A 21,227-nucleotide genomic window follows, 5' to 3' on the forward strand; every position below is an offset into this window, starting at 1 on the left:
TTTTCAGTCATGGTGTAAGGACGCCTGTTACAATAGAGATCTAGGTGAAATTGCCTGCACTGGAAAAAGCAGAGAACCACCTTTGCAGCTGAAATAGCTCAGTTGGGAGAGTGTTAGACTGAAGATATAAAGGTCCCTGGTTCAATCCCGGGTTTCAGCACAGTCCCTCTTTACATCTTGACTTGGCAAATAGTCTGAGAAGGCCTTTGCTGAAAGGACCTTCTCACATGAACTCCGACTTTCATGAGCACTGACTTCTTTTTGAAGGGCTCAGCTGTGTTGTACAATCTGACAGTCCTTTGCTGCCACATCATTCCCATCGAGGACAATGGACATGACCAGGAAAATGCCAGCTGTGGGATTTCAAGCAGTGCCTTCTGAGAGAAAAGAGTCTTAATCTGGCGCTGAAGACCAATCATCCACACAACCTAAAGTGGTGCCCTGTTCAGGAAAAAACTGTGACCTTGTGAGGTTCGCTGACAATGGAGGACACTCAAAAGGAGCTGGACAAAGCAACACACTCCTCAGCCTCCCTGGGAAAGTCTATTCCAGGGTGCTGGAGAGAAGGGTACAACTGTTGGTCGAACCTCTGCTACAAGAGGTCCAATGTGGTTTTTGTCCTGGTCGCGGAACACTAGACCAGCTCTGTTACAAGTTGCTGTGGATGAGTGGTTAAGGCGATGAACTAATCCATTGGGGTTTCCCCGTGCATCAAATACTGCCGACAACGTACAGTTTTGGGGGCACTCTTGGTGTCAAGACATCACTGATGGTGGCGATCCATGGGAAGTCATCAGACCAAAAACATGTCAGGGAATCAATTAAATCCTTTTCAGTCATGGTATAAGGATGCCTGTTACAATAGAGATCTAGGTGAAATTGCCTGCACTCGAAAAAGGAGAGAACCACCTTCGCCGCTGAAATAGCTCAGTTGGGAGAGCGTTAGACTGAAGATCTAAAGGTCCCTGGTTCAATCCCGGGTTTCAGCACAGTCCCTCTTTACGTCCTGACTTGGCTAATAGTCTGAGAAGGCCTTTGCTGAAAGGACCTTCTCACATGAACTCCGACTTTCATGAGCACTGACTTCTTTTTGAAGGGCTCAGCTGTGTTGTACAATCTGACAGTCCTTTGCTGCCACATCGAGGACAATGGACATGACCAGGAAAATGCCAGCTGTGGGATTTCAAGCAGTGCCTTCTGAGAGAAAAGAGTCTTAATCTGGCGCTGAAGACCAATCATCCACACAACCTAAAGTGGTGCCCTGTTCAGGAAAAAACTGTGACCTTGTGAGGTTCGCTGACAATGGAGGACACTCAAAAGGAGCTGGACAAAGCAACACACTCCTCAGCCTCCCTGGGAAAGTCTATTCCAGGGTGCTGGAGAGAAGGGTACAACTGTTGGTCGAACCTCTGCTACAAGAGGTCCAATGTGGTTTTTGTCCTGGTCGCGGAACACTAGACCAGTTCTGTGACAAGTTGTTGTGGCTGAGTGGTTAAGGCGATGAACTAATCCATTGGGGTTTCCCCGTGCATCAAATCCTGCCGACAACATACAGTTTTGGGGGCACTCTTGGTGTCAAGACATCACTGATGGTGGCGATGCATGGGGAGTCATCAGACCGAAAACGTGTCAGGGGATTCATGGGAATTCATGTGAGATCCCCCAAAACCGTGAGCTGCAATACCACTCACAAGTTGTCAAGTCTCATGGTTGCTCATAAAATTGGCAAACACTTTCTATTGCATTTCGACTGATATACAACGGCAGAATCTGTGAGGTTCTGCATCTGTGACAATTTGTTGTGGCCGAGTGGTTAGGAAATTGCCTGGATCTTCATGGTTGCTGACTGAAGGTCCCTTGCATTTCAACTGAAAAATAACGGTATAATCGGTACGGTTCTTTGCAAGTTGTTGTGGCCGAGTGGTTAAGGCGGTGGACTAGAAATCCATTGGGGGTTCCCCGCGCAGGTTCAAATCCTGCCGACAACGTGCAGTTTTGGGGCCACTCGTGGTGCCAAGACTTCACTGACGGTGGCGATCCATGGCAAATCCTCAGACCAAAAACATGTCAGGGAATCAATTAAATCCTTTTCAGTCATGGTGTAAGGACACCTGTTACAATAGAGATGGAAAAAGCAGAGAACCACCTTCGCAGCTGAAATAGCTCAGTTGGGAGAGCATTAGACTGAAGATCTAAAGGTCCCGGGTTTCAGCACAGTCCCTCTTTACGTCCTGACTTGGCAAATAGTTTGAGAAGGCCTTTGCTGAAAGGACTCGATGAACTAATCCATTGGGGTTTCCCCGCACATCAAATCCTGCCGACAACGTACAGTTTTGGGGGCACTCTTGGTGTCAAGACATCACTGATGGTGGCGATCCATGGGAAGTCATCAGACCAAAAACGTGTCAGGGGATTCATGGGAATTCATGTGAGATCCCAGCACCCTGGAATAGACTTTCCCAGGGGAAGTCATCAGACCAAAAACATGTCAGGGGATTCATGGGAATTCATGTGAGATCACCCAAAACCGTGAGCTGCAATACCACTCACAAGTTCAAATCCTGGCCTTTGCTGAAAGGACCTTCTCACATGAACTCTGACTCTCATGAGCACTGACTTCTTCTTGAAGGGCTCAGCTGTGTTGTACAATCTGACAGTCCTTTGCTGCCACATCATTCCAGTCGAAGACAATGGACATGACCAGGAAAATGTCAGCTGTGGGATTTCAAGCAGTGCCTTCTGAGAGAAAAGAGTCTTAATCTGGCGCTGAAGACCAATCATCCACACAACCTAAAGTGGTGCCCTGATCAGGAAAAAAACTGTTCGCTGACAACAGCGGACACTCAAAAGGAGCCGGACAAAGCAACACACTCCTCAGCCTCCCTGGGAAAGTCTATTCCAGGGTGCTGGAGAGAAGGGTACAACAGTTGGTCGAACCTCTGCTACAAGAGGTCCAATGTGGTTTTTGTCCTGGTCGCGGAACACTAGACCAGCTCTGTTACAAGTTGTTGTGGATGAGTGGTTAAGGCGATGAACTAATCCATTGGGGTTTCCCCGTGCATCAAATACTGCCGACAACGTACAGTTTTGGGGGCACTCTTGGTGTCAAGACATCACTGATGGTGGCGATCCATGGGAAGTCATCAGACCAAAAACATGTCAGGGAATCAATTAAATCCTTTTCAGTCATGGTGTAAGGACGCCTGTTACAATAGAGATCTAGGTGAAATTGCCTGCACTGGAAAAAGCAGAGAACCACCTTTGCAGCTGAAATAGCTCAGTTGGGAGAGTGTTAGACTGAAGATATAAAGGTCCCTGGTTCAATCCCGGGTTTCAGCACAGTCCCTCTTTACATCCTGACTTGGCAAATAGTCTGAGAAGGCCTTTGCTGAAAGGACCTTCTCACATGAACTCCGACTTTCATGAGCACTGACTTCTTTTTGAAGGGCTCAGCTGTGTTGTACAATCTGACAGTCCTTTGCTGCCACATCATTCCCATCGAGGACAATGGACATGACCAGGAAAATGCCAGCTGTGGGATTTCAAGCAGTGCCTTCTGAGAGAAAAGAGTCTTAATCTGGCGCTGAAGACCAATCATCCACACAACCTAAAGTGGTGCCCTGTTCAGGAAAATACTGTGACCTTGTGAGGTTCGCTGACAATGGAGGACACTCAAAAGGAGCTGGACAAAGCAACACACTCCTCAGCCTCCCTGGGAAAGTCTATTCCAGGGTGCTGGAGAGAAGGGTACAACTGTTGGTCGAACCTCTGCTACAAGAGGTCCAATGTGGTTTTTGTCCTGGTCGCGGAACACTAGACCAGCTCTGTTACAAGTTGTTGTGGATGAGTGGTTAAGGCGATGAACTAATCCATTGGGGTTTCCCCGTGCATCAAATACTGCCGACAACGTACAGTTTTGGGGGCACTCTTGGTGTCAAGACATCACTGATGGGGGCGATCCATCGGAAGTCATCAGACCAAAAACATGTCAGGGAATCCATTAAATCCTTTTCAGTCATGGTGTAAGGACGCCTGTTACAATAGAGATCTAGGTGAAATTGCCTGCACTGGGAAAAGCAGAGAACCACCTTCGCAGCTGAAATAGCTCAGTTGGGAGAGCGTTAGACTGAAGATCTAAAGGTCCCTGGTTCAATCCCGGGTTTCAGCACAGTCCCTCTTTACGTCCTGACTTGGCTAATAGTCTGAGAAGGCCTTTCCTGAAAGGACCTTCTCACATGAACTCCGACTTTCATGAGCACTGACTTCTTTTTGAAGGGCTCAGCTGTGTTGTACAATCTGACAGTCCTTTGCTGCCACATCATTCCAGTCGAAGACAATGGACATGACCAGGAAAATGCCAGCTGTGGGATTTCAAGCAGTGCCTTCTGAGAGAAAAGAGTCTTAATCTGGCGCTGAAGACCAATCATCCACACAACCTAAAGTGGTGCCCTGTTCAGGAAAATACTGTGACCTTGTGAGGTTCGCTGACAATGGAGGACACTCAAAAGGAGCTGGACAAAGCAACACACTCCTCAGCCTCCCTGGGAAAGTCTATTCCAGGGTGCTGGAGAGAAGGGTACAACTGTTGGTCGAACCTCTGCTACAAGAGGTCCAATGTGGTTTTTGTCCTGGTCGCGGAACACTAGACCAGCTCTGTTACAAGTTGTTGTGGATGAGTGGTTAAGGCGATGAACTAATCCATTGGGGTTTCCCCGTGCATCAAATACTGCCGACAACGTACAGTTTTGGGGGCACTCTTGGTGTCAAGACATCACTGATGGTGGCGATCCATGGGAAGTCATCAGACCAAAAACATGTCAGGGAATCCATTAAATCCTTTTCAGTCATGGTGTAAGGACGCCTGTTACAATAGAGCTCTAGGTGAAATTGCCTGCACTAGAAAAAGCAGAGAACCACCTTCGCAGCTGAAATAGCTCAGTTGGGAGAGCGTTAGACTGAAGATCTAAAGGTCCCTGGTTCAATTCCGGGTTTCAGCACAGTCCCTCTTTACATCCTGACTTGGCAAATAGTCTGAGAAGGCCTTTGCTGAAAGGACCTTCTCACATGAACTCCGACTTTCATGAGCACTGACTTCTTTTTGAAGGGCTCAGCTGTGTTGTACAATCTGACAGTCCTTTGCTGCCACATCATTCCCATCGAGGACAATGGACATGACCAGGAAAATGCCAGCTGTGGGATTTCAAGAAGTGCCTTCTGAGAGAAAAGAGTCTTAATCTGGCGCTGAAGACCAATCATCCACACAACCTAAAGTGGTGCCCTGTTCAGGAAAAAACTGTGACCTTGTGAGGTTCGCTGACAATGGAGGACACTCAAAAGGAGCTGGACAAAGCAACACACTCATCAGCCTCCCTGGGAAAGTCTATTCCAGGGTGCTGGAGAGAAGGGTACAACTGTTGGTCGAACCTCTGCTACAAGAGGTCCAATGTGGTTTTTGTCCTGGTCGCGGAACACTAGACCAGCTCTGTTACAAGTTGCTGTGGATGAGTGGTTAAGGCGATGAACTAATCCATTGGGGTTTCCCCGTGCATCAAATACTGCCGACAACGTACAGTTTTGGGGGCACTCTTGGTGTCAAGACATCACTGATGGTGGCGATCCATGGGAAGTCATCAGACCAAAAACATGTCAGGGAATCAATTAAATCCTTTTCAGTCATGGTATAAGGACGCCTGTTACAATAGAGATCTAGGTGAAATTGCCTGCACTCGAAAAAGGAGAGAACCACCTTCGCCGCTGAAATAGCTCAGTTGGGAGAGCGTTAGACTGAAGATCTAAAGGTCCCTGGTTCAATCCCGGGTTTCAGCACAGTCCCTCTTTACGTCCTGACTTGGCTAATAGTCTGAGAAGGCCTTTGCTGAAAGGACCTTCTCACATGAACTCCGACTTTCATGAGCACTGACTTCTTTTTGAAGGGCTCAGCTGTGTTGTACAATCTGACAGTCCTTTGCTGCCACATCGAGGACAATGGACATGACCAGGAAAATGCCAGCTGTGGGATTTCAAGCAGTGCCTTCTGAGAGAAAAGAGTCTTAATCTGGCGCTGAAGTCTTTACGTCCTGACTTGGCAAATAGTTTGAGAAGGCCTTTGCTGAAAGGACTCGATGAACTAATCCATTGGGGTTTCCCCGCACATCAAATCCTGCCGACAACGTACAGTTTTGGGGGCACTCTTGGTGTCAAGACATCACTGATGGTGGCGATCCATGGGAAGTCATCAGACCAAAAACGTGTCAGGGGATTCATGGGAATTCATGTGAGATCCCAGCACCCTGGAATAGACTTTCCCAGGGGAAGTCATCAGACCAAAAACATGTCAGGGGATTCATGGGAATTCATGTGAGATCACCCAAAACCGTGAGCTGCAATACCACTCACAAGTTCAAATCCTGGCCTTTGCTGAAAGGACCTTCTCACATGAACTCTGACTCTCATGAGCACTGACTTCTTCTTGAAGGGCTCAGCTGTGTTGTACAATCTGACAGTCCTTTGCTGCCACATCATTCCAGTCGAAGACAATGGACATGACCAGGAAAATGTCAGCTGTGGGATTTCAAGCAGTGCCTTCTGAGAGAAAAGAGTCTTAATCTGGCGCTGAAGACCAATCATCCACACAACCTAAAGTGGTGCCCTGATCAGGAAAAAAACTGTTCGCTGACAACAGCGGACACTCAAAAGGAGCCGGACAAAGCAACACACTCCTCAGCCTCCCTGGGAAAGTCTATTCCAGGGTGCTGGAGAGAAGGGTACAACAGTTGGTCGAACCTCTGCTACAAGAGGTCCAATGTGGTTTTTGTCCTGGTCGCGGAACACTAGACCAGCTCTGTTACAAGTTGTTGTGGATGAGTGGTTAAGGCGATGAACTAATCCATTGGGGTTTCCCCGTGCATCAAATACTGCCGACAACGTACAGTTTTGGGGGCACTCTTGGTGTCAAGACATCACTGATGGTGGCGATCCATGGGAAGTCATCAGACCAAAAACATGTCAGGGAATCAATTAAATCCTTTTCAGTCATGGTGTAAGGACGCCTGTTACAATAGAGATCTAGGTGAAATTGCCTGCACTGGAAAAAGCAGAGAACCACCTTTGCAGCTGAAATAGCTCAGTTGGGAGAGTGTTAGACTGAAGATATAAAGGTCCCTGGTTCAATCCCGGGTTTCAGCACAGTCCCTCTTTACATCCTGACTTGGCAAATAGTCTGAGAAGGCCTTTGCTGAAAGGACCTTCTCACATGAACTCCGACTTTCATGAGCACTGACTTCTTTTTGAAGGGCTCAGCTGTGTTGTACAATCTGACAGTCCTTTGCTGCCACATCATTCCCATCGAGGACAATGGACATGACCAGGAAAATGCCAGCTGTGGGATTTCAAGCAGTGCCTTCTGAGAGAAAAGAGTCTTAATCTGGCGCTGAAGACCAATCATCCACACAACCTAAAGTGGTGCCCTGTTCAGGAAAATACTGTGACCTTGTGAGGTTCGCTGACAATGGAGGACACTCAAAAGGAGCTGGACAAAGCAACACACTCCTCAGCCTCCCTGGGAAAGTCTATTCCAGGGTGCTGGAGAGAAGGGTACAACTGTTGGTCGAACCTCTGCTACAAGAGGTCCAATGTGGTTTTTGTCCTGGTCGCGGAACACTAGACCAGCTCTGTTACAAGTTGTTGTGGATGAGTGGTTAAGGCGATGAACTAATCCATTGGGGTTTCCCCGTGCATCAAATACTGCCGACAACGTACAGTTTTGGGGGCACTCTTGGTGTCAAGACATCACTGATGGGGGCGATCCATCGGAAGTCCTCAGACCAAAAACATGTCAGGGAATCCATTAAATCCTTTTCAGTCATGGTGTAAGGACGCCTGTTACAATAGAGATCTAGGTGAAATTGCCTGCACTGGGAAAAGCAGAGAACCACCTTCGCAGCTGAAATAGCTCAGTTGGGAGAGCGTTAGACTGAAGATCTAAAGGTCCCTGGTTCAATCCCGGGTTTCAGCACAGTCCCTCTTTACGTCCTGACTTGGCTAATAGTCTGAGAAGGCCTTTCCTGAAAGGACCTTCTCACATGAACTCCGACTTTCATGAGCACTGACTTCTTTTTGAAGGGCTCAGCTGTGTTGTACAATCTGACAGTCCTTTGCTGCCACATCATTCCAGTCGAAGACAATGGACATGACCAGGAAAATGCCAGCTGTGGGATTTCAAGCAGTGCCTTCTGAGAGAAAAGAGTCTTAATCTGGCGCTGAAGACCAATCATCCACACAACCTAAAGTGGTGCCCTGTTCAGGAAAATACTGTGACCTTGTGAGGTTCGCTGACAATGGAGGACACTCAAAAGGAGCTGGACAAAGCAACACACTCCTCAGCCTCCCTGGGAAAGTCTATTCCAGGGTGCTGGAGAGAAGGGTACAACTGTTGGTCGAACCTCTGCTACAAGAGGTCCAATGTGGTTTTTGTCCTGGTCGCGGAACACTAGACCAGCTCTGTTACAAGTTGTTGTGGATGAGTGGTTAAGGCGATGAACTAATCCATTGGGGTTTCCCCGTGCATCAAATACTGCCGACAACGTACAGTTTTGGGGGCACTCTTGGTGTCAAGACATCACTGATGGTGGCGATCCATGGGAAGTCATCAGACCAAAAACATGTCAGGGAATCCATTAAATCCTTTTCAGTCATGGTGTAAGGACGCCTGTTACAATAGAGCTCTAGGTGAAATTGCCTGCACTAGAAAAAGCAGAGAACCACCTTCGCAGCTGAAATAGCTCAGTTGGGAGAGCGTTAGACTGAAGATCTAAAGGTCCCTGGTTCAATTCCGGGTTTCAGCACAGTCCCTCTTTACATCCTGACTTGGCAAATAGTCTGAGAAGGCCTTTGCTGAAAGGACCTTCTCACATGAACTCCGACTTTCATGAGCACTGACTTCTTTTTGAAGGGCTCAGCTGTGTTGTACAATCTGACAGTCCTTTGCTGCCACATCATTCCCATCGAGGACAATGGACATGACCAGGAAAATGCCAGCTGTGGGATTTCAAGAAGTGCCTTCTGAGAGAAAAGAGTCTTAATCTGGCGCTGAAGACCAATCATCCACACAACCTAAAGTGGTGCCCTGTTCAGGAAAAAACTGTGACCTTGTGAGGTTCGCTGACAATGGAGGACACTCAAAAGGAGCTGGACAAAGCAACACACTCATCAGCCTCCCTGGGAAAGTCTATTCCAGGGTGCTGGAGAGAAGGGTACAACTGTTGGTCGAACCTCTGCTACAAGAGGTCCAATGTGGTTTTTGTCCTGGTCGCGGAACACTAGACCAGCTCTGTTACAAGTTGCTGTGGATGAGTGGTTAAGGCGATGAACTAATCCATTGGGGTTTCCCCGTGCATCAAATACTGCCGACAACGTACAGTTTTGGGGGCACTCTTGGTGTCAAGACATCACTGATGGTGGCGATCCATGGGAAGTCATCAGACCAAAAACATGTCAGGGAATCAATTAAATCCTTTTCAGTCATGGTATAAGGACGCCTGTTACAATAGAGATCTAGGTGAAATTGCCTGCACTCGAAAAAGGAGAGAACCACCTTCGCCGCTGAAATAGCTCAGTTGGGAGAGCGTTAGACTGAAGATCTAAAGGTCCCTGGTTCAATCCCGGGTTTCAGCACAGTCCCTCTTTACGTCCTGACTTGGCTAATAGTCTGAGAAGGCCTTTGCTGAAAGGACCTTCTCACATGAACTCCGACTTTCATGAGCACTGACTTCTTTTTGAAGGGCTCAGCTGTGTTGTACAATCTGACAGTCCTTTGCTGCCACATCGAGGACAATGGACATGACCAGGAAAATGCCAGCTGTGGGATTTCAAGCAGTGCCTTCTGAGAGAAAAGAGTCTTAATCTGGCGCTGAAGACCAATCATCCACACAACCTAAAGTGGTGCCCTGTTCAGGAAAAAACTGTGACCTTGTGAGGTTCGCTGACAATGGAGGACACTCAAAAGGAGCTGGACAAAGCAACACACTCCTCAGCCTCCCTGGGAAAGTCTATTCCAGGGTGCTGGAGAGAAGGGTACAACTGTTGGTCGAACCTCTGCTACAAGAGGTCCAATGTGGTTTTTGTCCTGGTCGCGGAACACTAGACCAGTTCTGTGACAAGTTGTTGTGGCTGAGTGGTTAAGGCGATGAACTAATCCATTGGGGTTTCCCCGTGCATCAAATCCTGCCGACAACATACAGTTTTGGGGGCACTCTTGGTGTCAAGACATCACTGATGGTGGCGATGCATGGGGAGTCATCAGACCGAAAACGTGTCAGGGGATTCATGGGAATTCATGTGAGATCCCCCAAAACCGTGAGCTGCAATACCACTCACAAGTTGTCAAGTCTCATGGTTGCTCATAAAATTGGCAAACACTTTCTATTGCATTTCGACTGATATACAACGGCAGAATCTGTGAGGTTCTGCATCTGTGACAATTTGTTGTGGCCGAGTGGTTAGGAAATTGCCTGGATCTTCATGGTTGCTGACTGAAGGTCCCTTGCATTTCAACTGAAAAATAACGGTATAATCGGTACGGTTCTTTGCAAGTTGTTGTGGCCGAGTGGTTAAGGCGGTGGACTAGAAATCCATTGGGGGTTCCCCGCGCAGGTTCAAATCCTGCCGACAACGTGCAGTTTTGGGGCCACTCGTGGTGCCAAGACTTCACTGACGGTGGCGATCCATGGCAAATCCTCAGACCAAAAACATGTCAGGGAATCAATTAAATCCTTTTCAGTCATGGTGTAAGGACACCTGTTACAATAGAGATGGAAAAAGCAGAGAACCACCTTCGCAGCTGAAATAGCTCAGTTGGGAGAGCATTAGACTGAAGATCTAAAGGTCCCGGGTTTCAGCACAGTCCCTCTTTACGTCCTGACTTGGCAAATAGTTTGAGAAGGCCTTTGCTGAAAGGACTCGATGAACTAATCCATTGGGGTTTCCCCGCACATCAAATCCTGCCGACAACGTACAGTTTTGGGGGCACTCTTGGTGTCAAGACATCACTGATGGTGGCGATCCATGGGAAGTCATCAGACCAAAAACGTGTCAGGGGATTCATGGGAATTCATGTGAGATCCCAGCACCCTGGAATAGACTTTCCCAGGGGAAGTCATCAGACCAAAAACATGTCAGGGGATTCATGGGAATTCATGTGAGATCACCCAAAACCGTGAGCTGCAATACCACTCACAAGTTCAAATCCTGGCCTTTGCTGAAAGGACCTTCTCACATGAACTCTGACTCTCATGAGCACTGACTTCTTCTTGAAGGGCTCAGCTGTGTTGTACAATCTGACAGTCCTTTGCTGCCACATCATTCCAGTCGAAGACAATGGACATGACCAGGAAAATGTCAGCTGTGGGATTTCAAGCAGTGCCTTCTGAGAGAAAAGAGTCTTAATCTGGCGCTGAAGACCAATCATCCACACAACCTAAAGTGGTGCCCTGATCAGGAAAAAAACTGTTCGCTGACAACAGCGGACACTCAAAAGGAGCCGGACAAAGCAACACACTCCTCAGCCTCCCTGGGAAAGTCTATTCCAGGGTGCTGGAGAGAAGGGTACAACAGTTGGTCGAACCTCTGCTACAAGAGGTCCAATGTGGTTTTTGTCCTGGTCGCGGAACACTAGACCAGCTCTGTTACAAGTTGTTGTGGATGAGTGGTTAAGGCGATGAACTAATCCATTGGGGTTTCCCCGTGCATCAAATACTGCCGACAACGTACAGTTTTGGGGGCACTCTTGGTGTCAAGACATCACTGATGGTGGCGATCCATGGGAAGTCATCAGACCAAAAACATGTCAGGGAATCAATTAAATCCTTTTCAGTCATGGTGTAAGGACGCCTGTTACAATAGAGATCTAGGTGAAATTGCCTGCACTGGAAAAAGCAGAGAACCACCTTTGCAGCTGAAATAGCTCAGTTGGGAGAGTGTTAGACTGAAGATATAAAGGTCCCTGCTTCAATCCCGGGTTTCAGCACAGTCCCTCTTTACATCCTGACTTGGCAAATAGTCTGAGAAGGCCTTTGCTGAAAGGACCTTCTCACATGAACTCCGACTTTCATGAGCACTGACTTCTTTTTGAAGGGCTCAGCTGTGTTGTACAATCTGACAGTCCTTTGCTGCCACATCATTCCCATCGAGGACAATGGACATGACCAGGAAAATGCCAGCTGTGGGATTTCAAGCAGTGCCTTCTGAGAGAAAAGAGTCTTAATCTGGCGCTGAAGACCAATCATCCACACAACCTAAAGTGGTGCCCTGTTCAGGAAAATACTGTGACCTTGTGAGGTTCGCTGACAATGGAGGACACTCAAAAGGAGCTGGACAAAGCAACACACTCCTCAGCCTCCCTGGGAAAGTCTATTCCAGGGTGCTGGAGAGAAGGGTACAACTGTTGGTCGAACCTCTGCTACAAGAGGTCCAATGTGGTTTTTGTCCTGGTCGCGGAACACTAGACCAGCTCTGTTACAAGTTGTTGTGGATGAGTGGTTAAGGCGATGAACTAATCCATTGGGGTTTCCCCGTGCATCAAATACTGCCGACAACGTACAGTTTTGGGGGCACTCTTGGTGTCAAGACATCACTGATGGGGGCGATCCATCGGAAGTCATCAGACCAAAAACATGTCAGGGAATCCATTAAATCCTTTTCAGTCATGGTGTAAGGACGCCTGTTACAATAGAGATCTAGGTGAAATTGCCTGCACTGGAAAAAGCAGAGAACCACCTTCGCAGCTGAAATAGCTCAGTTGGGAGAGCGTTAGACTGAAGATCTAAAGGTCCCTGGTTCAATCCCGGGTTTCAGCACAGTCCCTCTTTACGTCCTGACTTGGCTAATAGTCTGAGAAGGCCTTTCCTGAAAGGACCTTCTCACATGAACTCCGACTTTCATGAGCACTGACTTCTTTTTGAAGGGCTCAGCTGTGTTGTACAATCTGACAGTCCTTTGCTGCCACATCATTCCAGTCGAAGACAATGGACATGACCAGGAAAATGCCAGCTGTGGGATTTCAAGCAGTGCCTTCTGAGAGAAAAGAGTCTTAATCTGGCGCTGAAGACCAATCATCCACACAACCTAAAGTGGTGCCCTGATCAGGAAAAAAACTGTGACCTTGTGAGGTTCGCTGACAACAGCGGACACTCAAAAGGAGCCGGACAAAGCAACACACTCCTCAGCCTCCCTGGGAAAGTCTATTCCAGGGTGCTGGAGAGAAGGGTACAACTGTTGGTCGAACCTCTGCTACAAGAGGTCCAATGTGGTTTTTGTCCTGGTCGCGGAACACTAGACCAGCTCTGTTACAAGTTGTTGTGGCTGAGTGGTTAAGGCGATGAACTAATCCATTGGGGTTTCCCCGTGCATCAAATCCTGCCGACAACATACAGTTTTGGGGGCACTCTTGGTGTCAAGACATCACTGATGGTGGCGATGCATGGGGAGTCATCAGACCGAAAACGTGTCAGGGGATTCATGGGAATTCATGTGAGATCCCCCAAAACCGTGAGCTGCAATACCACTCACAAGTTGTCAAGTCTCATGGTTGCTCATAAAATTGGCAAACACTCTCTATTGCATTTCGACTGATATACAACGGCAGAATCTGTGAGGTTCTGCATCTGTGACAATTTGTTGTGGCCGAGTGGTTAGGAAATTGCCTGGATCTTCATGGTTGCTGACTGAAGGTCCCTTGCATTTCAACTGAAAAATAACGGTATAATCGGTACGGTTCTTTGCAAGTTGTTGTGGCCGAGTGGTTAAGGCGGTGGACTAGAAATCCATTGGGGGTTCCCCGCGCAGGTTCAAATCCTGCCGACAACGTGCAGTTTTGGGGCCACTCGTGGTGCCAAGACTTCACTGACGGTGGCGATCCATGGCAAATCCTCAGAGCAAAAACATGTCAGGGAATCAATTAAATCCTTTTCAGTCATGGTGTAAGGACACCTGTTACAATAGAGATGGAAAAAGCAGAGAACCACCTTCGCAGCTGAAATAGCTCAGTTGGGAGAGCATTAGACTGAAGATCTAAAGGTCCCGGGTTTCAGCACAGTCCCTCTTTACGTCCTGACTTGGCAAATAGTTTGAGAAGGCCTTTGCTGAAAGGACTCGATGAACTAATCCATTGGGGTTTCCCCGCACATCAAATCCTGCCGACAACGTACAGTTTTGGGGGCACTCTTGGTGTCAAGACATCACTGATGGTGGCGATCCATGGGAAGTCATCAGACCAAAAACGTGTCAGGGGATTCATGGGAATTCATGTGAGATCCCAGCACCCTGGAATAGACTTTCCCAGGGGAAGTCATCAGACCAAAAACATGTCAGGGGATTCATGGGAATTCATGTGAGATCACCCAAAACCGTGAGCTGCAATACCACTCACAAGTTCAAATCCTGGCCTTTGCTGAAAGGACCTTCTCACATGAACTCTGACTCTCATGAGCACTGACTTCTTCTTGAAGGGCTCAGCTGTGTTGTACAATCTGACAGTCCTTTGCTGCCACATCATTCCAGTCGAAGACAATGGACATGACCAGGAAAATGTCAGCTGTGGGATTTCAAGCAGTGCCTTCTGAGAGAAAAGAGTCTTAATCTGGCGCTGAAGACCAATCATCCACACAACCTAAAGTGGTGCCCTGATCAGGAAAAAAACTGTTCGCTGACAACAGCGGACACTCAAAAGGAGCCGGACAAAGCAACACACTCCTCAGCCTCCCTGGGAAAGTCTATTCCAGGGTGCTGGAGAGAAGGGTACAACAGTGGTTAAGGCGATGAACTAATCCATTGGGGTTTCCCCGTGCATCAAATACTGCCGACAACGTACAGTTTTGGGGGCACTCTTGGTGTCAAGACATCACTGATGGTGGCGATCCATGGGAAGTCATCAGACCAAAAACATGTCAGGGAATCAATTAAATCCTTTTCAGTCATGGTGTAAGGACGCCTGTTACAATAGAGATCTAGGTGAAATTGCCTGCACTGGAAAAAGCAGAGAACCACCTTTGCAGCTGAAATAGCTCAGTTGGGAGAGTGTTAGACTGAAGATATAAAGGTCCCTGGTTCAATCCCGGGTTTCAGCACAGTCCCTCTTTACATCCTGACTTGGCAAATAGTCTGAGAAGGCCTTTGCTGAAAGGACCTTCTCACATGAACTCCGACTTTCATGAGCACTGACTTCTTTTTGAAGGGCTCAGCTGTGTTGTACAATCTGACAGTCCTTTGCTGCCACATCATTCCCATCGAGGACAATGGACATGACCAGGAAAATGCCAGCTGTGGGATTTCAAGCAGTGCCTTCTGAGAGAAAAGAGTCTTAATCTGGCGCTGAAGACCAATCATCCACACAACCTAAAGTGGTGCCCTGTTCAGGAAAATACTGTGACCTTGTGAGGTTCGCTGACAATGGAGGACACTCAAAAGGAGCTGGACAAAGCAACACACTCCTCAGCCTCCCTGGGAAAGTCTATTCCAGGGTGCTGGAGAGAAGGGTACAACTGTTGGTCGAACCTCTGCTACAAGAGGTCCAATGTGGTTTTTGTCCTGGTCGCGGAACACTAGACCAGCTCTGTTACAAGTTGCTGTGGATGAGTGGTTAAGGCGATGAACTAATCCATTGGGGTTTCCCCGTGCATCAAATACTGCCGACAACGTACAGTTTTGGGGGCACTCTTGGTGTCAAGACATCACTGATGGTGGCGATCCATGGGAAGTCATCAGACCAAAAACATGTCAGGGAATCAATTAAATCCTTTTCAGTCATGGTATAAGGACGCCTGTTACAATAGAGATCTAGGTGAAATTGCCTGCACTCGAAAAAGGAGAGAACCACCTTCGCAGCTGAAATAGCTCAGTTGGGAGAGCGTTAGACTGAAGATCTAAAGGTCCCTGGTTCAATCCCGGGTTTCAGCACAGTCCCTCTTTACGTCCTGACTTGGCTAATAGTCTGAGAAGGCCTTTGCTGAAAGGACCTTCTCACATGAACTCCGACTTTCATGAGCACTGACTTCTTTTTGAAGGGCTCAGCTGTGTTGTACAATCTGACAGTCCTTTGCTGCCACATCGAGGACAATGGACATGACCAGGAAAATGCCAGCTGTGGGATTTCAAGCAGTGCCTTCTGAGAGAAAAGAGTCTTAATCTGGCGCTGAAGACCAATCATCCACACAACCTAAAGTGGTGCCCTGTTCAGGAAAAAACTGTGACCTTGTGAGGTTCGCTGACAATGGAGGACACTCAAAAGGAGCTGGACAAAGCAACACACTCCTCAGCCTCCCTGGGAAAGTCTATTCCAGGGTGCTGGAGAGAAGGGTACAACTGTTGGTCGAACCTCTGCTACAAGAGGTCCAATGTGGTTTTTGTCCTGGTCGCGGAACACTAGACCAGTTCTGTGACAAGTTGTTGTGGCTGAGTGGTTAAGGCGATGAACTAATCCATTGGGGTTTCCCCGTGCATCAAATCCTGCCGACAACATACAGTTTTGGGGGCACTCTTGGTGTCAAGACATCACTGATGGTGGCGATGCATGGGGAGTCATCAGACCGAAAACGTGTCAGGGGATTCATGGGAATTCATGTGAGATCCCCCAAAACCGTGAGCTGCAATACCACTCACAAGTTGTCAAGTCTCATGGTTGCTCATAAAATTGGCAAACACTTTCTATTGCATTTCGACTGATATACAACGGCAGAATCTGTGAGGTTCTGCATCTGTGACAATTTGTTGTGGCCGAGTGGTTAGGAAATTGCCTGGATCTTCATGGTTGCTGACTGAAGGTCCCTTGCATTTCAACTGAAAAATAACGGTATAATCGGTACGGTTCTTTGCAAGTTGTTGTGGCCGAGTGGTTAAGGCGGTGGACTAGAAATCCATTGGGGGTTCCCCGCGCAGGTTCAAATCCTGCCGACAACGTGCAGTTTTGGGGCCACTCGTGGTGCCAAGACTTCACTGACGGTGGCGATCCATGGCAAATCCTCAGACCAAAAACATGTCAGGGAATCAATTAAATCCTTTTCAGTCATGGTGTAAGGACACCTGTTACAATAGAGATGGAAAAAGCAGAGAACCACCTTCGCAGCTGAAATAGCTCAGTTGGGAGAGCATTAGACTGAAGATCTAAAGGTCCCGGGTTTCAGCACAGTCCCTCTTTACGTCCTGACTTGGCAAATAGTTTGAGAAGGCCTTTGCTGAAAGGACTCGATGAACTAATCCATTGGGGTTTCCCCGCACATCAAATCCTGCCGACAACGTACAGTTTTGGGGGCACTCTTGGTGTCAAGACATCACTGATGGTGGCGATCCATGGGAAGTCATCAGACCAAAAACGTGTCAGGGGATTCATGGGAATTCATGTGAGATCCCAGCACCCTGGAATAGACTTTCCCAGGGGAAGTCATCAGACCAAAAACATGTCAGGGGATTCATGGGAATTCATGTGAGATCACCCAAAACCGTGAGCTGCAATACCACTCACAAGTTCAAATCCTGGCCTTTGCTGAAAGGACCTTCTCACATGAACTCTGACTCTCATGAGCACTGACTTCTTCTTGAAGGGCTCAGCTGTGTTGTACAATCTGACAGTCCTTTGCTGCCACATCATTCCAGTCGAAGACAATGGACATGACCAGGAAAATGCCAGCTGTGGGATTTCAAGCAGTGCCTTCTGAGAGAAAAGAGTCTTAATCTGGCGCTGAAGACCAATCATCCACACAACCTAAAGTGGTGCCCTGATCAGGAAAAAAACTGTTCGCTGACAACAGCGGACACTCAAAAGGAGCCGGACAAAGCAACACACTCCTCAGCCTCCCTGGGAAAGTCTATTCCAGGGTGCTGGAGAGAAGGGTACAACAGTTGGTCGAACCTCTGCTACAAGAGGTCCAATGTGGTTTTTGTCCTGGTCGCGGAACACTAGACCAGCTCTGTTACAAGTTGTTGTGGATGAGTGGTTAAGGCGATGAACTAATCCATTGGGGTTTCCCCGTGCATCAAATACTGCCGACAACGTACAGTTTTGGGGGCACTCTTGGTGTCAAGACATCACTGATGGTGGCGATCCATGGGAAGTCATCAGACCAAAAACATGTCAGGGAATCAATTAAATCCTTTTCAGTCATGGTGTAAGGACGCCTGTTACAATAGAGATCTAGGTGAAATTGCCTGCACTGGAAAAAGCAGAGAACCACCTTTGCAGCTGAAATAGCTCAGTTGGGAGAGTGTTAGACTGAAGATCTAAAGGTCCCTGGTTCAATCCCGGGTTTCAGCACAGTCCCTCTTTACATCCTGACTTGGCTAATAGTCACATGAACTCCGACTTTCATGAGCACTGACTTCTTTTTGAAGGGCTCAGCTGTGTTGTACAATCTGACAGTCCTTTGCTGCCACATCATTCCAGTCGAAGACAATGGACATGACCAGGAAAATGCCAGCTGTGGGATTTCAAGCAGTGCCTTCTGAGAGAAAAGAGTCTTAATCTGGCGCTGAAGACCAATCATCCACACAACCTAAAGTGGTGCCCTGATCAGGAAAAAAACTGTGACCTTGTGAGGTTCGCTGACAACAGCGGACACTCAAAAGGAGCCGGACAAAGCAACACACTCCTCAGCCTCCCTGGGAAAGTCTATTCCAGGGTGCTGGAGAGAAGGGTACAGCAGTTGGTCGAACCTCTGCTACAAGAGGTCCAATGTGGTTTTTGTCCTGGTCGCGGAACACTAGACCAGCTCTGTTACAAGTTGTTGTGGATGAGTGGTTAAGGCGATGAACTAATCCATTGGGGTTTCCCCGTGCATCAAATACTGCCGACAACGTACAGTTTTGGGGGCACTCTTGGTGTCAAGACATCACTGATGGTGGCGATCCATGGGAAGTCATCAGACCAAAAACATGTCAGGGAATCCATTAAATCCTTTTCAGTCATGGTGTAAGGACGCCTGTTACAATAGAGCTCTAGGTGAAATTGCCTGCACTAGAAAAAGCAGAGAACCACCTTCGCAGCTGAAATAGCTCAGTTGGGAGAGCGTTAGACTGAAGATCTAAAGGTCCCTGGTTCAATTCCGGGTTTCAGCACAGTCCCTCTTTACATCCTGACTTGGCAAATAGTCTGAGAAGGCCTTTGCTGAAAGGACCTTCTCACATGAACTCCGACTTTCATGAGCACTGACTTCTTTTTGAAGGGCTCAGCTGTGTTGTACAATCTGACAGTCCTTTGCTGCCACATCATTCCCATCGAGGACAATGGACATGACCAGGAAAATGCCAGCTGTGGGATTTCAAGAAGTGCCTTCTGAGAGAAAAGAGTCTTAATCTGGCGCTGAAGACCAATCATCCACACAACCTAAAGTGGTGCCCTGTTCAGGAAAAAACTGTGACCTTGTGAGGTTCGCTGACAATGGAGGACACTCAAAAGGAGCTGGACAAAGCAACACACTCATCAGCCTCCCTGGGAAAGTCTATTCCAGGGTGCTGGAGAGAAGGGTACAACTGTTGGTCGAACCTCTGCTACAAGAGGTCCAATGTGGTTTTTGTCCTGGTCGCGGAACACTAGACCAGCTCTGTTACAAGTTGCTGTGGATGAGTGGTTAAGGCGATGAACTAATCCATTGGGGTTTCCCCGTGCATCAAATACTGCCGACAACGTACAGTTTTGGGGGCACTCTTGGTGTCAAGACATCACTGATGGTGGCGATCCATGGGAAGTCATCAGACCAAAAACATGTCAGGGAATCAATTAAATCCTTTTCAGTCATGGTATAAGGACGCCTGTTACAATAGAGATCTAGGTGAAATTGCCTGCACTCGAAAAAGGAGAGAACCACCTTCGCCGCTGAAATAGCTCAGTTGGGAGAGCGTTAGACTGAAGATCTAAAGGTCCCTGGTTCAATCCCGGGTTTCAGCACAGTCCCTCTTTACGTCCTGACTTGGCTAATAGTCTGAGAAGGCCTTTGCTGAAAGGACCTTCTCACATGAACTCCGACTTTCATGAGCACTGACTTCTTTTTGAAGGGCTCAGCTGTGTTGTACAATCTGACAGTCCTTTGCTGCCACATCGAGGACAATGGACATGACCAGGAAAATGCCAGCTGTGGGATTTCAAGCAGTGCCTTCTGAGAGAAAAGAGTCTTAATCTGGCGCTGAAGACCAATCATCCACACAACCTAAAGTGGTGCCCTGTTCAGGAAAAAACTGTGACCTTGTGAGGTTCGCTGACAATGGAGGACACTCAAAAGGAGCTGGACAAAGCAACACACTCCTCAGCCTCCCTGGGAAAGTCTATTCCAGGGTGCTGGAGAGAAGGGTACAACTGTTGGTCGAACCTCTGCTACAAGAGGTCCAATGTGGTTTTTGTCCTGGTCGCGGAACACTAGACCAGTTCTGTGACAAGTTGTTGTGGCTGAGTGGTTAAGGCGATGAACTAATCCATTGGGGTTTCCCCGTGCATCAAATCCTGCCGACAACATACAGTTTTGGGGGCACTCTTGGTGTCAAGACATCACTGATGGTGGCGATGCATGGGGAGTCATCAGACCGAAAACGTGTCAGGGGATTCATGGGAATTCATGTGAGATCCCCCAAAACCGTGAGCTGCAATACCACTCACAAGTTGTCAAGTCTCATGGTTGCTCATAAAATTGGCAAACACTTTCTATTGCATTTCGACTGATATACAACGGCAGAATCTGTGAGGTTCTGCATCTGTGACAATTTGTTGTGGCCGAGTGGTTAGGAAATTGCCTGGATCTTCATGGTTGCTGACTGAAGGTCCCTTGCATTTCAACTGAAAAATAACGGTATAATCGGTACGGTTCTTTGCAAGTTGTTGTGGCCGAGTGGTTAAGGCGGTGGACTAGAAATCCATTGGGGGTTCCCCGCGCAGGTTCAAATCCTGCCGACAACGTGCAGTTTTGGGGCCACTCGTGGTGCCAAGACTTCACTGACGGTGGCGATCCATGGCAAATCCTCAGAGCAAAAACATGTCAGGGAATCAATTAAATCCTTTTCAGTCATGGTGTAAGGACACCTGTTACAATAGAGATGGAAAAAGCAGAGAACCACCTTCGCAGCTGAAATAGCTCAGTTGGGAGAGCATTAGACTGAAGATCTAAAGGTCCCGGGTTTCAGCACAGTCCCTCTTTACGTCCTGACTTGGCAAATAGTTTGAGAAGGCCTTTGCTGAAAGGACTCGATGAACTAATCCA

At 47.9% G+C, this 21,227-nt stretch overlaps 16 non-coding genes across 16 annotated transcripts; all 16 read left to right on the forward strand.

Moving 5' to 3' along the window:
* Nucleotides 1-916: 916 nt before the first annotated feature.
* Nucleotides 917-989, forward strand: trnaf-gaa (transfer RNA phenylalanine (anticodon GAA)). Its single transcript has one exon. It is a non-coding gene; the product is annotated as a tRNA-Phe (tRNA).
* A 917-nt stretch (nucleotides 990-1,906) lies between these two features.
* On the forward strand, nucleotides 1,907-1,988 carry trnas-aga (transfer RNA serine (anticodon AGA)). The gene has a single exon. It is a non-coding gene; the product is annotated as a tRNA-Ser (tRNA).
* Nucleotides 1,989-4,095: 2,107 nt separating this feature from the next.
* Nucleotides 4,096-4,168, forward strand: trnaf-gaa (transfer RNA phenylalanine (anticodon GAA)). Its single transcript has one exon. It is a non-coding gene; the product is annotated as a tRNA-Phe (tRNA).
* A 756-nt stretch (nucleotides 4,169-4,924) lies between these two features.
* Nucleotides 4,925-4,997, forward strand: trnaf-gaa (transfer RNA phenylalanine (anticodon GAA)). The gene has a single exon. It is a non-coding gene; the product is annotated as a tRNA-Phe (tRNA).
* Nucleotides 4,998-5,753: 756 nt separating this feature from the next.
* trnaf-gaa (transfer RNA phenylalanine (anticodon GAA)) lies at nucleotides 5,754-5,826 on the forward strand. Its single transcript has one exon. It is a non-coding gene; the product is annotated as a tRNA-Phe (tRNA).
* Nucleotides 5,827-7,941: 2,115 nt separating this feature from the next.
* Nucleotides 7,942-8,014, forward strand: trnaf-gaa (transfer RNA phenylalanine (anticodon GAA)). The gene has a single exon. It is a non-coding gene; the product is annotated as a tRNA-Phe (tRNA).
* Nucleotides 8,015-8,770: 756 nt separating this feature from the next.
* On the forward strand, nucleotides 8,771-8,843 carry trnaf-gaa (transfer RNA phenylalanine (anticodon GAA)). The gene has a single exon. It is a non-coding gene; the product is annotated as a tRNA-Phe (tRNA).
* Nucleotides 8,844-9,599: 756 nt separating this feature from the next.
* On the forward strand, nucleotides 9,600-9,672 carry trnaf-gaa (transfer RNA phenylalanine (anticodon GAA)). Its single transcript has one exon. It is a non-coding gene; the product is annotated as a tRNA-Phe (tRNA).
* Nucleotides 9,673-10,589: 917 nt separating this feature from the next.
* trnas-aga (transfer RNA serine (anticodon AGA)) lies at nucleotides 10,590-10,671 on the forward strand. The gene has a single exon. It is a non-coding gene; the product is annotated as a tRNA-Ser (tRNA).
* A 2,107-nt stretch (nucleotides 10,672-12,778) lies between these two features.
* trnaf-gaa (transfer RNA phenylalanine (anticodon GAA)) lies at nucleotides 12,779-12,851 on the forward strand. Its single transcript has one exon. It is a non-coding gene; the product is annotated as a tRNA-Phe (tRNA).
* A 927-nt stretch (nucleotides 12,852-13,778) lies between these two features.
* Nucleotides 13,779-13,860, forward strand: trnas-aga (transfer RNA serine (anticodon AGA)). Its single transcript has one exon. It is a non-coding gene; the product is annotated as a tRNA-Ser (tRNA).
* A 2,015-nt stretch (nucleotides 13,861-15,875) lies between these two features.
* trnaf-gaa (transfer RNA phenylalanine (anticodon GAA)) lies at nucleotides 15,876-15,948 on the forward strand. The gene has a single exon. It is a non-coding gene; the product is annotated as a tRNA-Phe (tRNA).
* Nucleotides 15,949-16,865: 917 nt separating this feature from the next.
* Nucleotides 16,866-16,947, forward strand: trnas-aga (transfer RNA serine (anticodon AGA)). The gene has a single exon. It is a non-coding gene; the product is annotated as a tRNA-Ser (tRNA).
* Nucleotides 16,948-19,025: 2,078 nt separating this feature from the next.
* Nucleotides 19,026-19,098, forward strand: trnaf-gaa (transfer RNA phenylalanine (anticodon GAA)). The gene has a single exon. It is a non-coding gene; the product is annotated as a tRNA-Phe (tRNA).
* Nucleotides 19,099-19,854: 756 nt separating this feature from the next.
* On the forward strand, nucleotides 19,855-19,927 carry trnaf-gaa (transfer RNA phenylalanine (anticodon GAA)). The gene has a single exon. It is a non-coding gene; the product is annotated as a tRNA-Phe (tRNA).
* A 917-nt stretch (nucleotides 19,928-20,844) lies between these two features.
* On the forward strand, nucleotides 20,845-20,926 carry trnas-aga (transfer RNA serine (anticodon AGA)). The gene has a single exon. It is a non-coding gene; the product is annotated as a tRNA-Ser (tRNA).
* The last annotated feature ends 301 nt before the right edge of the window (nucleotides 20,927-21,227 follow it).

This window comes from Doryrhamphus excisus, linkage group LG11 (assembly GCF_037039965.1).
Source record: "Doryrhamphus excisus strain RoL-2023G ecotype Guam linkage group LG11, RoL_Dexc_Guam_v1.1, whole genome shotgun sequence".
In the NCBI taxonomy this organism is placed as follows: domain Eukaryota; kingdom Metazoa; phylum Chordata; class Actinopteri; order Syngnathiformes; family Syngnathidae; genus Doryrhamphus; species Doryrhamphus excisus.